Source organism: Marmota monax, unplaced genomic scaffold (genome assembly GCF_021218885.2).
Source record: "Marmota monax isolate L192 unplaced genomic scaffold, Marmota_monax_Labrador192_F-V1.1 WCK01_AAM20220418_F8-fsc00003, whole genome shotgun sequence".
In the NCBI taxonomy this organism is placed as follows: Eukaryota; Metazoa; Chordata; class Mammalia; order Rodentia; family Sciuridae; genus Marmota; species Marmota monax.
This window is the reverse complement of record NW_026694084.1, coordinates 26404123-26418811: the sequence shown is the minus strand read 5'-3', so window position 1 is coordinate 26418811 and position 14689 is coordinate 26404123. Positions and strand designations below refer to the sequence as shown.

The 14689-nt window shown below is 41.8% G+C and overlaps 1 protein-coding gene across 1 annotated transcript in view; it reads left to right on the top strand.

Moving 5' to 3' along the window:
- Positions 1 to 14689, top strand: part of Sntb1 (syntrophin beta 1) — a 234752-nt gene that overhangs the window by 25877 nt on the left and 194186 nt on the right. The gene's annotated exons all lie outside the window — the stretch shown is intronic.

Here is a 14689-nt window from a genome sequence, read left to right as displayed (position 1 = left end):
TCTGGGGATCTGCCCAGCTTGAGGGCCTGACTTTAATCTGCATGTTTCCCAGAGAACATATTGCCACCTTATTATTTTCCTAATGAAGTATGCAGAGCCCAAGGACATGGAGACCGTTTATTCATCCATGTGTGCATTTATTCATTTAGCAAGTGCTTTTCCATTACTCACCATGTGTCAGGGATGTGCTAAGCTCCTGGGTATATTGAAATGACCAGGCTTCTAGGGGAGGAGCAGGTGGGTCATTTAGCACTGGGCCTTTAGTTAAGCTTCCTGAAATTGTTCCCAAAGGAAGTTTTATCTTGCTTGTGAATAAGGATAATCATTTTTGAAATATAACCATTCGAAGATAGGGGAGGGTTTTGGGTTTTGGCGATCCTGCTTTGGTGTTTCTTAATTTCACAATATGTCAGTAGTTACAACAGTGGAAGTGGCCTGGGACCCGGCCCACTGCTGCAACTTTGTGGAAGTGGCTCAAACACCCTCCCTGCGTCTCATTACCCAATGGGAGATGATTGATCCTTCTCCTGGAGAAACAAAGGAAGTGGTAGTCCAGGATGAGTGCACACCTTGTGGGAGCAGCCTGGAATACAAACATTAGGCAGCTTCAAGGGGATTGAAGGGGGCTTCTGGTGCTTACCTGCAAGTTAAGGAAAGGGGCCTGCAGAGCTTTGAGGCATCCTAAAGCCTCATGGGCAACTGATGGCACAATGAGACTAGAATGAGGTTCCCCTTTGACTCCAGGGCCCTGGAGAGAATGGTGCTTGGTCCCTTCCATGTCCCCTGGATGTGGGCTGATTTCAGCTCCCTCCTCGGACCCTCTCACCCTTTTTGCCTTGGTTTCCTCTCCATCCTTTCAGTTTTTCTTCTGCTTTCTGTCTACTCATGCCCCCAGTCGATCTTCTCTTTCTCTTTTCTAAATGAAGTGCACCCTGGCTTCATAATTCCTGCCAGTGTCTTTTCGGCTCCACTCCTCCATTGTTTCTACCAACAATAGAGGTTGGTTCACATCAAAAGCAGAAAGTTGGGTTTTAATCAGAACAATATTTGCCTTGTGAGCTTTGATCTTGACTTCTCCTGCCTGGGGCCAGAGTAGGGCTTCCCCACAACAGTGAACTCAGGGCCTGCCGGGGGTTGCCCCCTCAGCCAGGATGGCCAGGATGCCCAGGATGCGGTTAGCCAGCTGCAAAATGAATATCGCTTGGATTAAGGGCCTGCATCCAGTCCCTTTTTTCTCATTAAAATCCCAACTACATGAGGAAGAACAGGAGGAAAAAAATAAATAAAACACACACACATTAAACAATAGGCTCTTTTCTCCAAGGCAGAGTAGGCTAGAATGACTATCTGTGTTGTCTTGTCCTTATTATTTCTTTGAGTTTTCAACAAGTGCAGCATGACAAAATTTCAACTCTGTAACTCTTCTGCAGTTCCAGAACTACCTTCTAGCTGCCTCATGGAGAGTCCCCGTCAATGTACGAAGGCTTTTGAAACTCAGCATGCTAAAGCCGAACTTAGTCTTTGACCCCAGAAACCTGCTCTTTCTCTTCAGTTTTTGAATCTGCTACTAGGTTCTGAAGCTAGAAACATTGGATTCGTCCTATACTCTTTTCTGTCATTCACTGTGTTCTGTCAATTCTGCCATTTAAGTGAATCTATTCCATATGCTACAGCTACCAGGGAGATCTGCCTAAAATGCAAATATGATCTATCCATTTTATAGCTTGCATCCTCAGACTCAAGACCAAGACCTTCACACTTGACCTGGTCCTTCACACCCTGACTGGCTGTCAGGGCAGTCCTGTCATACCCATGCAGCAGCTACCCTGGAAGTCTGACCATGTACCCAAGCTCAGGGGTACTGAAGAATGCCTTTACATCTTTGCTCCAGTTAGTCACATGCCTGTCCACTTCTTTTATAACTGGTCACATTTCTCCCTTTCTTTTAATTTTTTTATTTTTTAAAAAAATTTATACATGACAGCAGAATGCATTACAATTCTTACTACACATATAGAGTACAATATTTTATATCTCTGGTTGTATACATAGTATATTCACAACAATTCGTGTCTTTATACCTGTACTTTGGATAATAACAATCATCACATTCTACCATCATTAATAACCCCATGCCCCCTCCCTTCCCCTCCCACCCCTCTGCCCTATCTAGAGTTCATCTATTCCTCCCATGCTCCCTCTCCCTACCCCACTATGAATCAGCCTCCTGATTCAAAAAAAAATTTGCCATTTGTTTTTTTGGGATTAGCTATCTTCACTTAGCATTATCTTCTCTAACTCCACCCATTTACCTGCAAATGCCATGATTTTATTCTCTTTTATTGTTGAGTAATATTCCATTGTATATATGTGCCACACTTTTTTTATCCATTCATCTGTTGAAGGGCTTCTAGGTTGGTTCCACAGTTTAGTTATTGTGAATTGTGCTGCTGTAAACATTGATGTGGCTGTGTTGAAGTAGCATGCTATTTTTAAGTCCTTTGGGTATAGACCGAGGAGTGGGATAGCTATGTCAAATGGTGGTTCCATTCCCAATATTCCAAGAAATCTCCATACTGCTTTATACAGTGGCTGCACCAATTTGCAGTCCCACCAGCAGTGTATGAGTGTACCTTTTTTCCCTACATCCTCGACAACACTAATAGTTGTTTGTATGCATAATAGCTGCCATTCTGACTGGAGTGAAATGAAATCTTAGAGTGATTTTGATTTGCATTTCTCTAATTGCTAGTGATGATGAACATTTTTTCATGTATTTGTTGATTGATTGTACATCATTTTTTCATGTATTTGTTGGTTGATTGTGCATCAAAAATAAAATTATCACATAAAAACTGGAGATGAGGCTCAAAGGTAAAGTGCTTGCCTAGTATGTGCAAGGCCCAGGGTTTATTCACCAGCACTGCCAAAAAACAAACAAACAACAACAAAAACACATAATCCTACATATCTGAGAGTCTATCCAGAGGGTTCTGGACAGGACAGAGCTAAAACACAGTTTGAAATGCTGTTGCCCAACAGAACCGAGAGCAGTGTATTTGGAAGACTGCAGTTAGTAGGACTAAACTCTGATGAAAAGATGCTCAGAGAGCTTGGTGTGAATTAAAGCTCTGTATTTGAGGTTAAGTTTCATAGAAGATAAGGCTGGGTTTTGGTTCATCTTAAACATGTTTTTCCATTGCTTTCAAATTACGCCCTCGAGTTGAAAATGATTCTTGCCTAGAAAGAATATGAAAACTAAAGGGCTTCTCCTGTTCAAACTAATTGACCACCTAGAAAGAAATGTGAGTAGGCTGAACTTGCGTCTGTGTGATCTTAACTGCATTTGTTTTCTTAGCAGGATTTTAAACGTTTGTGATATAATTATATGTAACATAAGAAAAAGAAAATATTTATGTATTTCCCCTGAATCTGTTCTTTATTTTTGTATGAAACTAGAACATTTCCTAAAGAATAATTGTCTCTCCATTCTTCATATGACAGAAATAGCAGAGACGGAGAGAAAGCACCACCCCCAGAATTTCCTTGAACTTGGTAAATTCTCATCTTTTATCTCATTTCCTGTATTCTAAGATTCTAATTATTGACTGGGTCCCTGTGCTTTGCTTGTTTCCCAAAACCTTGTTCACCTCCCTCTGGGACACAGCAGTTTCTCTCCTGGGGATCCTGGGCTATTGGTTGCATTCTAGTCCAGACACAAATTCAGTATCCTGTACCCCCAAGTCTCGCTGACCTCCCCCAGATAGTGGTTAAGAAGTGACTATTTAGAAATACTCTTCCCCTTAGGATTCCAAGACCTCTACCTGTCTTTCCCATCCCCCTCCCCACCTAATTGAAACATTGGTGAATCCAAAGCTGATTCAATACTTAATAATAAAACATTTGCCTGCAACACTGGTTATGTTCCAAGACCCAATGACGAAAAAGAGAGAGGTAAACATTGGTACCAGAAATAAACTGCATGAGGAAATAGACATGGTCCGTTTAAATTAGATGACTCCAGAGCCCAAGGTCTGTATTTTTAGAGAAGCATCTTTTGACGCAGGATTTAAATTTCAGTTTTAATATGGAAGGCTAGATCATTGTTAGGTCTGTTTTCAGTTAAGCACTTGAAATCAGTCAAAGAAGGGCTCTATGATGAAGCCTGGTTCACAGCCCGATGACAGGATGGACATAGACTGCATGGAATGAGGTGAAAGAAGCCAAGGCAAGGATCCACACCCACCTCGGTTTCTGCCGAGTGAAGGTGGTTGCTTTTCTTGGCTCTTGGTGTCAATCCTGCCACCAGGATCAGCATGTGTCGGGAGGGAAGACCACCTGGCAATGCAGGATTCACATGTTGGAGAAAGTGTCATGAGTGTGATGACCGCAATGTCAGGTGTAGAAGTCGCTGTGAATGTCAGCTGATGCGAAGATGCGTGTCCTGACAGATGAGGCGGCTCCATGTCCTTTATTGTCTTATTACCTTGTTCATGTGTTTGCTGGGTTTTCCACCTCCCTGAACCGTGCTCTGATGTAAATGATGTTGTCAGAGTGTGGAGCAGGAACGGTTACTGTTGTCTGCACACAAAATGTAGCACCGTGCACACAGTAGTACTCAGTAAATGCCTGCTGCCCCTACAGTGTTCCTGGGTGAAGCCTGAGAGTGTGGGCTGACGTGTGCTGATCCCCCCCTGCTTTAGGGTGTTGATCCACTGAACTTTAGCAGTGCAAGGACACTAGGTTGCACGGGAGCCTGTGGTGAGATGGAGTACAGGTGGAATAGTCTGTCCCAGGTGGATTTTTCCTCACTGTGCCGCTGTTTTCTGCAACGAGTCTGCCAAATAGGAACATCTGCCTTTGTCTCCAGCAGTGCATTTAGAACATCAGAACAGCTGCCTGGCTCTGGGCAGATCAACACATGTATTCAACACAGCTGCAGTTAAGTGTCCTGGGCCACCAAGAGGTGCCCCTGTATGGTGGTGCTGTGCTCCTGCATGGTGGGGTTGTGGCCATCTTGTCTATGATCCCTGCAGGACTTTGGAGCTCCCTGCAGGACTTAGGGAAGCAGTGTGTCTCCTTTCATCTGTCGGAGTCATCATTTACAATTTATCCAGAATAAAAGAAGTTTAGAATTGGAAAATTCAGAAAGCAGTAAAAATGATAAATATTAGTACATTAATACAAACACCACTGTGCTAGTGAAGAAACAACACAGCCAAATACAAACTTCATAATAAAAGGGGCTTTGGGTTGAGGCATTCTCAAAAGGGCTTTTATATGTTTTCTTGCATTTAAGGCTGAGAACAATCCTCTTAGGAACTCTTATCCCCATTTCTCAGATGAGGAGGCTGAAGCACAGAGAGGCTAAGTGATTTGCCCAAGGTCATACAGTATCAGAGATCAGATTTGAACCCAGAGGGTCAGCTATGGAGTCTGAATTCTGAATAACTATACCCCTGGGACCTTCTACTACTGTTTTTATTGTTGTTAATATTTTCAAGGTCTAAAGAATATATAGGCTAGCCCAGCAGTACATCCAGAATGAGAGCTCTGGGTATAGGTCAAATATACACATATGGTATGTTAGTGGTATATGAACACTCTGGATACACTGTGTGCAGTTCTAAAGTACATTGGAGTGGGATGGGATTGTAGAAGCCCTTTATTTTAGCTTCCTCCTCAGTGCAGGAATCCCCAGAGTATCATCCCTCTGCTTTGCTTGAACTTTAAGGTCAGGTGAATAAAAATACTAAGGACCAGCACAGGAGCTGATGGTAGTAATTGCTGTAGCTATGGAAACAAAGTTGAACACAAAGGACAAAAAAGATCCTTAAAAGAGAGAGACAGAAAAAAAACTATACACACTTGGCAGTGACACAACTTGGGCACCCAAATAAGCTCTTAAGGGCTGTATTATGGAGCACCGAGGGGGTGAGAGAAAGCCGTGCTCTAAATTTCTTATCATCTATTAAAATATAGTCAAACACTTTGGAAATTGTTTGTTTTTATTAGATAAATAAGATTTTTTTGTGTGTTTCTGAAAGTGCTTTATGGTAACCATTCATATAATAAAAGTAGGATGTTGACTTCTGGATGTGTGTAGAATATAAACCATGCACACAGGGAGAAGCAAAGCAGAACATGGTGAGAGAGAAACAGGGAGCAGGAAACAACAACGAGCAGTATGGCAGACAGACAGACATCCTTCTATTAAATCCTAAGTGGTTGCAAAGTGGATTGAAAAGCTATAAGCAGTGATTTGCATTCACTACCCAGGGAATAGAAAGTTCTAACCAATCATTGCACTGTCCAATATTTTATTAGTTAGTATGTTCTGGAATTGCCTCGAAGATAATCTTTATTTTGGGGACTAGAGGATCTAACCCAGATGTGCTTAACCAATGAACCACTCCCCCAACCCTTTTTTAATATTTCATTTTGAGACAGGGTCTCACTAAGTTGCCGAGGCTGGCTTTAAACTTGTGATCCTCCTGACTCAGCTTTCCAAGCTGCTGGGATAACAGGTATGTACCACAACACTCGGCTCCAAATTTTTATGCAGTCAAATTTATTATTTTTTTTAAAATAGCCTTTGGTATGATGTCACATATAGAAAGGCCTACTTTACTTTACTTCGGACTATTCACATAGGTCTCTTTTCTTCTAATGTTTTATTGTTCCACTATTTGTTGACATTGTGATCAATCTGTAACTTTATTTTCTTGGAGGTATATTGTTTTAGAATAGCTGACAAATTTAATGGACTAAAAATAAATTGTGCTATTAATGCTATGCTTTTGGGGGTATAAAACAGACATCCAGGCAGCTACCTTCAGATATCCACCAGGTGAGTGTCAAAAGAGAACTAAGTCAGTTTTGCTTCTGCAAAGGGCAGGACAGCAGCCAGTGAAACTGTGAGTTATAAGGGCACCAGGAAGCCTCAGCTCCTCCTGGAAGAGGAAACAGTTGAGCATTAGCCCAGCGGTGGACTAGGCACTTACTGCAGTTTTCCTGGTGGCTTATTAGACTGATCATCTGTCTGCCTGTTCCAGGAAGACTGTATTCTTAATGTCTGCAGTTCTCTTCCTGCCTTTTAAGAAGGACTTTGTGTTTTACATCAGGTATCTTTACCAGGCAGTTCTTGGGAATAAGCACATGTAGAAATGAGATCTGAGGACTCATAATATCTAAATATCAAGGAAAATTGCATGGGAATCATACAGCTGGTGCTAGAAAAAGAAGTTTCTGAGATAGTTCAGTGTAGGGGTGAGAAGCAGAGGAGCTGGCTCAGCCAACAGGGTGCCTGGCTCTGTACCTCTGAACCACAGGTTCTCAACTATGTGATGGGAATGTTAACACCTGTTAGATAAGATTGTGGTCAGGTACTTTTCAGAGTTTAAATACTTTAGGTAGTTGGGTTTTGTGTTTTTTTTTTAAAAAAGGAATAAACCAGGCACGGTGGTGCATAATTATAATCCCAGCAGCTTAGGAGGCTGAGGAAGGAGGATCGCAAGTTCAAAGCCAACTTCAGGAACTTAGTGAGGCCCTAAGCAACTTAGTGAGACTCTGTCTCAAAATCAAAATTTATATATATATATATATATATATATATATATATATATACATACACACACACACACACACACACACAAAAGCTAGGGGATGTAGCTCAACAGTTAAGCACCCTGGGTTCAGTCGCCAGTACCACCCCCACACACACAAAAAATGGAGTAAGCACTCAATAAATGTTAGCAATTCTTATTATGCCTTGTAGATAAAATTCTATTACCTAGTTTTGTTTTGTCTCATCAAGCAGGAGTGCAGCTGTGTTCTAAACACTCTTCTGAATCTGGGCATAAACAAGATACCTGTTCCCAAAGACCACAGCCTTAGGTTGTGCAGACATATAAACAAAAAACATTAGAATCACCATTGGTTCAGCAAAGCTTAAAGCCGTGTATGCTGGAATCCAAACCAGAAATAAATGGAACATACACCAGTGTACCTTATGTTGGCAAAGAGCCTATGAATGAATAGCAGCAGGGTTGGAAAACCCAGGAGAAGCTTCCCCCCCACCCTCCAAACCCAAACAACCCCTTCTTTCAAACAGTTGACCAGGTGATGGCATCGGGAACTGGTCCTAGTGTGTGGCCTTTCATGGTCACGGTTCCTCTGTTCACCCTGATGAGGGATAAAGGGAATGGGTTTCCTGGCTGGTCTCATCCTGGTAAACACTGCCTACTCTGCAGAACTGCCACCCTAGTTAAGTGCAATTTGCTGGGCCTGCAGTTAGTTGAAAACAGCAGGGCTTTTGTTAGTGAATAGAGCTGTAGTGACAGGGAGGACATTCATAAAAATGCTGGTGTGCCTCTTGCCTCGTGCCAGCTGGTGCTGTTAGTGCTCTTTTATGTGCCTCTTGAAATCCACTGTTATCAATCTTTAAAGGAAAGCCAGGGCACAATGAGTAATCAAATTCAGTTCTTTGGAGTCCATAATAGTGGTGGTTTCTAAATGTAGATATTGTCCCGCTGACAATGGAAAATGGAGAAACTGAGGAAATCAGGTTACTCTTGAAAATGTGTCAGAGACACTTTCAGTAAAGAGTCCTGTTGGCTCTTTCCCAGTGGTTTTTATTTTTATTAAGAACTAGCAATCCATGAGCTAAAGTACATGGATAGCTGGAAGCTAGCCTCGATGTGGTTCATGGTCTGAGTTACTATTTTGATAAAAAGAAAAACTTCTGTTTAAGGTCTCTGGTTGTTCCATCAAGCATCTACACCTATTCAAAATGGAAATCATAAAGTTGTACAGCCGTGGGGGAAGATGTCCGGGAAGTGGTGACAAAAAGAGCTGACTCCAGTTGGCATCCACTTTAGGGTTGCCACTATGTGTATGTGGACAGGGTCTCCAGGAGATGTCTCCAATTAAAAATACCTGGTGTATTTGCATAGTAGAATGTGTTCAAAAAATTTTTTTTCTTTTTAAACATTATATGCAATAATTTTTTTAAAAATGAATAAATGTAAGAGAATTAGGCTGGATATGTCAAAGGACATTCATCATTCCTCCTGGACAGGGTTTGGGTCAGTTGTCCCATGAGACAGAGCTTCCTATTTGCCCTGGAGAGACTGGTATGGATGCCTGGTGCTGCAAGGGTGGTAGAACCAGCTCAGAGTTTAGTACAGGAATAAGTTAAAGAGGACCATGGGCCAATTGCAATCTACCACCTCTTCTTTTTATCTGCCTGTGAGTTATGCTGTATTTATTGCTATCAATGTAGGTATGAGAGGCTAAAGTTTCCTCTGATGTCCTTATTTTGTCTTCCCTGTTGTCTTGGAGTTCCCTAGAGACTCCTTTATAAATAGAATCTGATTCTTGCTGTTCTTTTCAGCTGGCGTGCTTTGTGGTACTGGAATCCTCCTGATGTGGTAGTACAGTGCAGGGTGGGTGGTGGAGAAAAAGCACTCAACAATCCAGTGATGAGTTTTCAATCTTTAGTGAGTCTCTACTGTTATACAGACTTGAATTTCTTTTCTTATTCATTTCCATTACACATTTTTTTTCTGTTGTTGGTTTGATTAATTTTTGTGGATGTGCTTTTTGGTTTAAGGAGATTAGCTTCCATTATTTGCAAATATGTTTCCCACGTGTCTTTTGATTTCATTTATGTCATTTTTATGCACAGAAAGATTTAAATATTAATAAATTTGATAGCATACAATTGATCATAAGTATTTTCGGATTTTTTTCACCCCAAAAATGAGACAGGAAGAATAAAGGAGGCTGAATTGGGTATTTTTCTTCCTCTAAAGCAGTTAGGTTCTGATAAAACCTCAGTAGGTTAGGTTCTGGTAAAACACTTTCCCTGAAGGCAGGATAAGGAGAACAGAAAAATTTGGATCTATCTTAAAATGATTACATGTCCTCTCCCCCCTGCTGGAAGTATGAGGGGGTTATTTTTGTTTGTTTATCTTCATAGTGAGAACTTGGTTGAGTTCAGGCAGATAAAACTCACAAAAACGTGGGTGCCTTCTAAAGGCTGGGCCTTCAGAAATTTTTAATCTCTCAAATTAGGCTCAATCATCTAGCAGCTCATCAGTTACCCTGTGGGAATTCCCACCCAGTGGCCTCCAGAGGGATTTTGCATACTTGCACGTGCACATGAACACACAGTACCACCCACCACCACTACCACCACCACCCTGAGATATGGTCTCTGCCTCTACTCATCTCTCCATTTCTGGCAGTGGTGATATGCTCTGTGACCTCACTGCTCTGATGGACCCAGCAAAAGCTGTTGCTTTTCAGTTTTTCAGCCTCTTTCTGTTGTGAGGACAAAGTGATGACTTCTAGGCTATTTATATATGAAATCAGAAACCAAAGTCTACCGTCTGCTTTTGTATAGCCTGGGAGCTCAGGATTTTTTTTTCCAAAAAGTAAAGTAATAATTTTGTAATATGAAAATTGTATCCAATTCAAATTTCAGTATGCTTTAATGAAATTCCACTAGAACAAAACAACTCTTATTCATTTGTGTGGTCTGTGACAGTTGAGTATTTGTATTGCCAGCAACACTTAAGATATTTGCCATTTGGCCCTTTGTAGGACCAAGTTTTCTGGTCCCTGGTAGCACAGTTTGGACACAGGACCTAGATGAGTTTGAATCCCCTTTACTCTTTGCTGAGAATCAAGGTTATTGAGAACCTGTCAAGTGCTGGAGAAGATCTTCACATCTGGAGATGAGTAAAGATGCAGCCTGCCCTTGAGGAGCTTATGAGCCTGTGAGCAACACTGGAAGGCCAAATAAGCATTTACTGGATTGATTCAGAATGAAAGACTTTGGAATTAGTCTTGGTCCAGAGTCATTGTAGCTCAGCCTATTTTTAGAACAGGAAGTACTTGATGATGGGCCAAGGACTGGATCAGGAGAACATTGGTGTGCTGATCTTTCTGACTGAGCTCCAATCTTTCCACCAGTTATGGACACACAGAGACTACTATGGCTGTCTCAGTGTTGTATTGCCAGTTCCAAACACGCATACAGTGTGTTCATTGTGATTTTGAATTCTTAAGTGAATCAAGAAGTATTCTAGCTTAGGAAGGAAGTGGTGTCATTTTTAAGAAAAGTATTCAAAGTAAGCCATCAACCTAATCCTAGGAAATAATGACCATGGAATATTTCCTGTGTGAATTGGTACAAATGCTTGAATATTTGAGGGTTGGTCATTTACTCTGATGGTGCTATTAACTCACCTGCTCTGTCCTCTGAAGATTGCTTTGGATTTCATGTAAAAAAAAAGAAGCTACACCGCAAATTGTTTTGCTTATGTATATCCTGTAATACATGTCTGGTATGAACTCCATGGGGAATAAGAACTTCATAAATCTTGGCTACAACACATATGTAAACTTTTAGGTCTCATTATGTAAAACAGCCATACGATGTCAGAGGTTTCACTTCCCTTTCTAAAACAGGTTGATGGGGAGGAGAGTCTGTGCTGGGATTATGTAATAGGATGGCTGCAGATGACAAGAAGATATAGAAGCTGGATTTCCTTATTCAATAAACAAAACTTTTCTGAGGCCCAGCAACCATAGAAAAGTGAGGTGACTCCACTTGGGTCCCTCTTTAAGGTTAGCCTAGGTAGTAGCTTTGGGTCTTTCTGGCAATATCCCCAAACTGCAACCCTGATTGTATATTATGACATGCTTCAGCTGGAAAACAAAAGTATTTCCCCTGTTGACTTCTTATGTTCATTATCAGGGTGATTGTGAAATCCACCCAGGAGGTCCTGCATGTGGGTCCTCAGTCGATTACATTACGTGCTACTGGAGTTGGAGAAATAATGAAGCCAAGGACCCATGCAGAGGTAACTGAGGCACAAATAAAGGGCATGTTCTGGACTGTCTTTCAGCTCTCATAGAATTTAGACTTGATGAGGATCTCTAACTCAAAGTAAATAACACCTTCATCAAACCTGTGTCTTAGTATCATTTTACAAGCCCTTCTGGAATATATTTCCCAAGGTGAGGAACTCACCTCAGTCCATGTCCATAGGGATTGACCAATGCCATTCCATTCATCGGGGAGTATCCTGGGGCTGTAGGTGACAGAATCCAATTTAAACATTGAAAAATGGTATCTATTAGTTCTACTGACCAAACTTGGGAAGGACAAATTTCAGGAATGGGTGGAAACAAGATTTGAACCTTGAAAATTACTCCTTCCCTCCCTCCTTTATGTCTCTCTTTTCCCCATTCCCAGTCTGATTTTCTCTGTTCTTTATACTTTCATGGGGGCTTCTCCACTGAGTGAAAAACAGCCACAAGTAGCTTCTCAAGTCCACACACCCCTCCTTCACAATCAGAAAGGGTTTGGGATTTGTCCTTCCTGTTTCCCACATTCCCCCTGAGGGGGGTGGTCTGATCAGCTTCTCCTTCATCCAACATCTGTACCACTGTGGTCACAGTCTATGTAGCCAGGAAGGAAGGACAGCCGTGTTAGAATGCTGGGGTTGGAGTAGTGCACAGTTCTTCACAGAGGAAGGAAGGAGGACTAAACCCACAAAACCTGGTATCTCTAGTGTTAGGGACCTTGTGGGTAATCAGGAGTGTGACCATAATTTAAAAGCAAATGCTTGTCTTCCTAGTTCTACTTTTTCTTGAAACACAAGATGAATCAGTTCTTTCTTTGTGAGCTTTCAGATATTTATGTACAGCTGCCATGTCTGACCACTTAGTGGGTCTCCTGGCCTTGACCTCCTGGCCTTAAATGATTTTTTGCTCTGGTCTTCAGCTCTAACAGGACCCTCTTAGGCTTCCTCCTTTCTCCCTGCTTCCTCTTTCTGTTTTAGCCTCCTCCTCACCCAGCCATCCCACTTCAACTCTGCTGCAGCCCAGGTCCCCTTACTCATTGCTCAGCTGGCCTGGCAGCCACAGACCTGTCACTCACTGTCATGTAGGAATGCTGTCCTTTCAGTAGAAAACAGGTTTGGGAACCTGATAGATCTGTTTTGATTCCTGTGTCTCACCCACTGAGTGAAAGTATGACCTTGAGAGATTGACTCCCTCTCGCCTTGTTGTTGTAAAGATTAAGGACTAGTTAGTCACACAGTTCTGAGCTGGAGGGCTGCGTACAGCAGACATACAGTAAACAGTGGCTGTGGTTACTGGTATTATTATTTTTTCTCTCAATTTCTGGCATCCCACAAGCAGCATGTGGTAAGAGAACTTATACTTCATCCTGTACAATGGAAAAAGGCTGGATTGTTTCTGTCCTGAGAAAGACAGGCTGAAGAGGTGGCTTGACCAGGTAAAGCAAAACTTGGACCTTGGGTCTTCACTTTATTTTTCCGCAGGCCTCAGATTTCAATCTCAGTGCTCAGGCCACTGTGAATGGAACAGGTGCTTTGCTCTTGTTTTCCACTCAGATTTTTAGCCAATTGTCTTGGGGAAAATAAAAGCCCCATTATCCCAAGCCAGAGAATTGGGCAGAATGTGAATTCCATCCAGATTAGCTATGAAAGGCCCCAAAGGTAGAGACAACTCTACTGGGGGCTGTACTAAGAGTGCCAGCCCAATTCATGCAATCCACTGAAGAAAGACACTTTTCATGTTCTTACTCTAGCTAAATCTGGTGGCCTTTGGGGCTCTCAGGTATTGACTCTAGCCCACTTTTCCAGCATTAATTCTTGCTGTATTATACTCACCTTCTACCCATCCAGACCAGACCAGTTCCCCTTTCCTAAAGCGTGCTGTGTGGATGAGTACCTCTGCTCTGATCATGTGCTCACATCATTGTCCAATTAATTGAACTGCTCCAAAGTGAATCCTAGCCATCTTCACTATCTTAGACATCTGTCCCTTCATTCACATCTGTCCATCCGTTTGCCAAACAAAGTGGGGGTTTAGGCACTGGGAGCATAGAGGTAAACAAGACCTAAATCCTACTCTCATGGAATTCACAAGCTAGGGTAAGAAACAGACACATAAATGCATAAGTACTTCAATGCCAAGTGTGCGAAACATTGTGCTGGCAATCAAAGCAAAGTAAGAAAATAGAAAATTATGTTAGTAGTAGGAATATACATAGAGCTTGGCTATATGAGATACACCAATGGTTCGTAGGATCTCTTTAATAATTTGGAGAAAAAGGAAAGGGAAGGCCATCTTGTCTAGAATAACTCCCAATTTAGGTCTCTCTTTGATAACATCTCTGCATGACAAGAATCCATTGACACACCATAACATTGCTCTCAGGAACATGGGCCTTGGGGCTGGATGGGCCTGGGTTGGAATTCCAGCTTTATCACTTACCAGCTGTGTAACCCTGGTTGAATTACTCCCCATTTTGGAGACTTAAGATTCTTCATCTGTAACATGGAAGTAAAAATAGACCAACCTTCTAGGGTGGTTTTGAGGATTAAGTAAAGTTATATACCTAAAGCTATTACAACAGAGCCTGGGCATTTTAATGCTGAATGTGTGTTACCTGCTATTGTCTTTATTACCTTGAACAATAAACAAGATAGTGTTCTAGCACAGTGCCTGGTGTCACCACCACTTCCACTGCCACTGATACTACTGTCACTGTTGTTATTATTATTATTACTATTATCTAGTGACAAAGAGTTTTAACATGGGAAGTTTACTGTCTTATGAGTAAGAAAATGTCCTTTTTTGACTG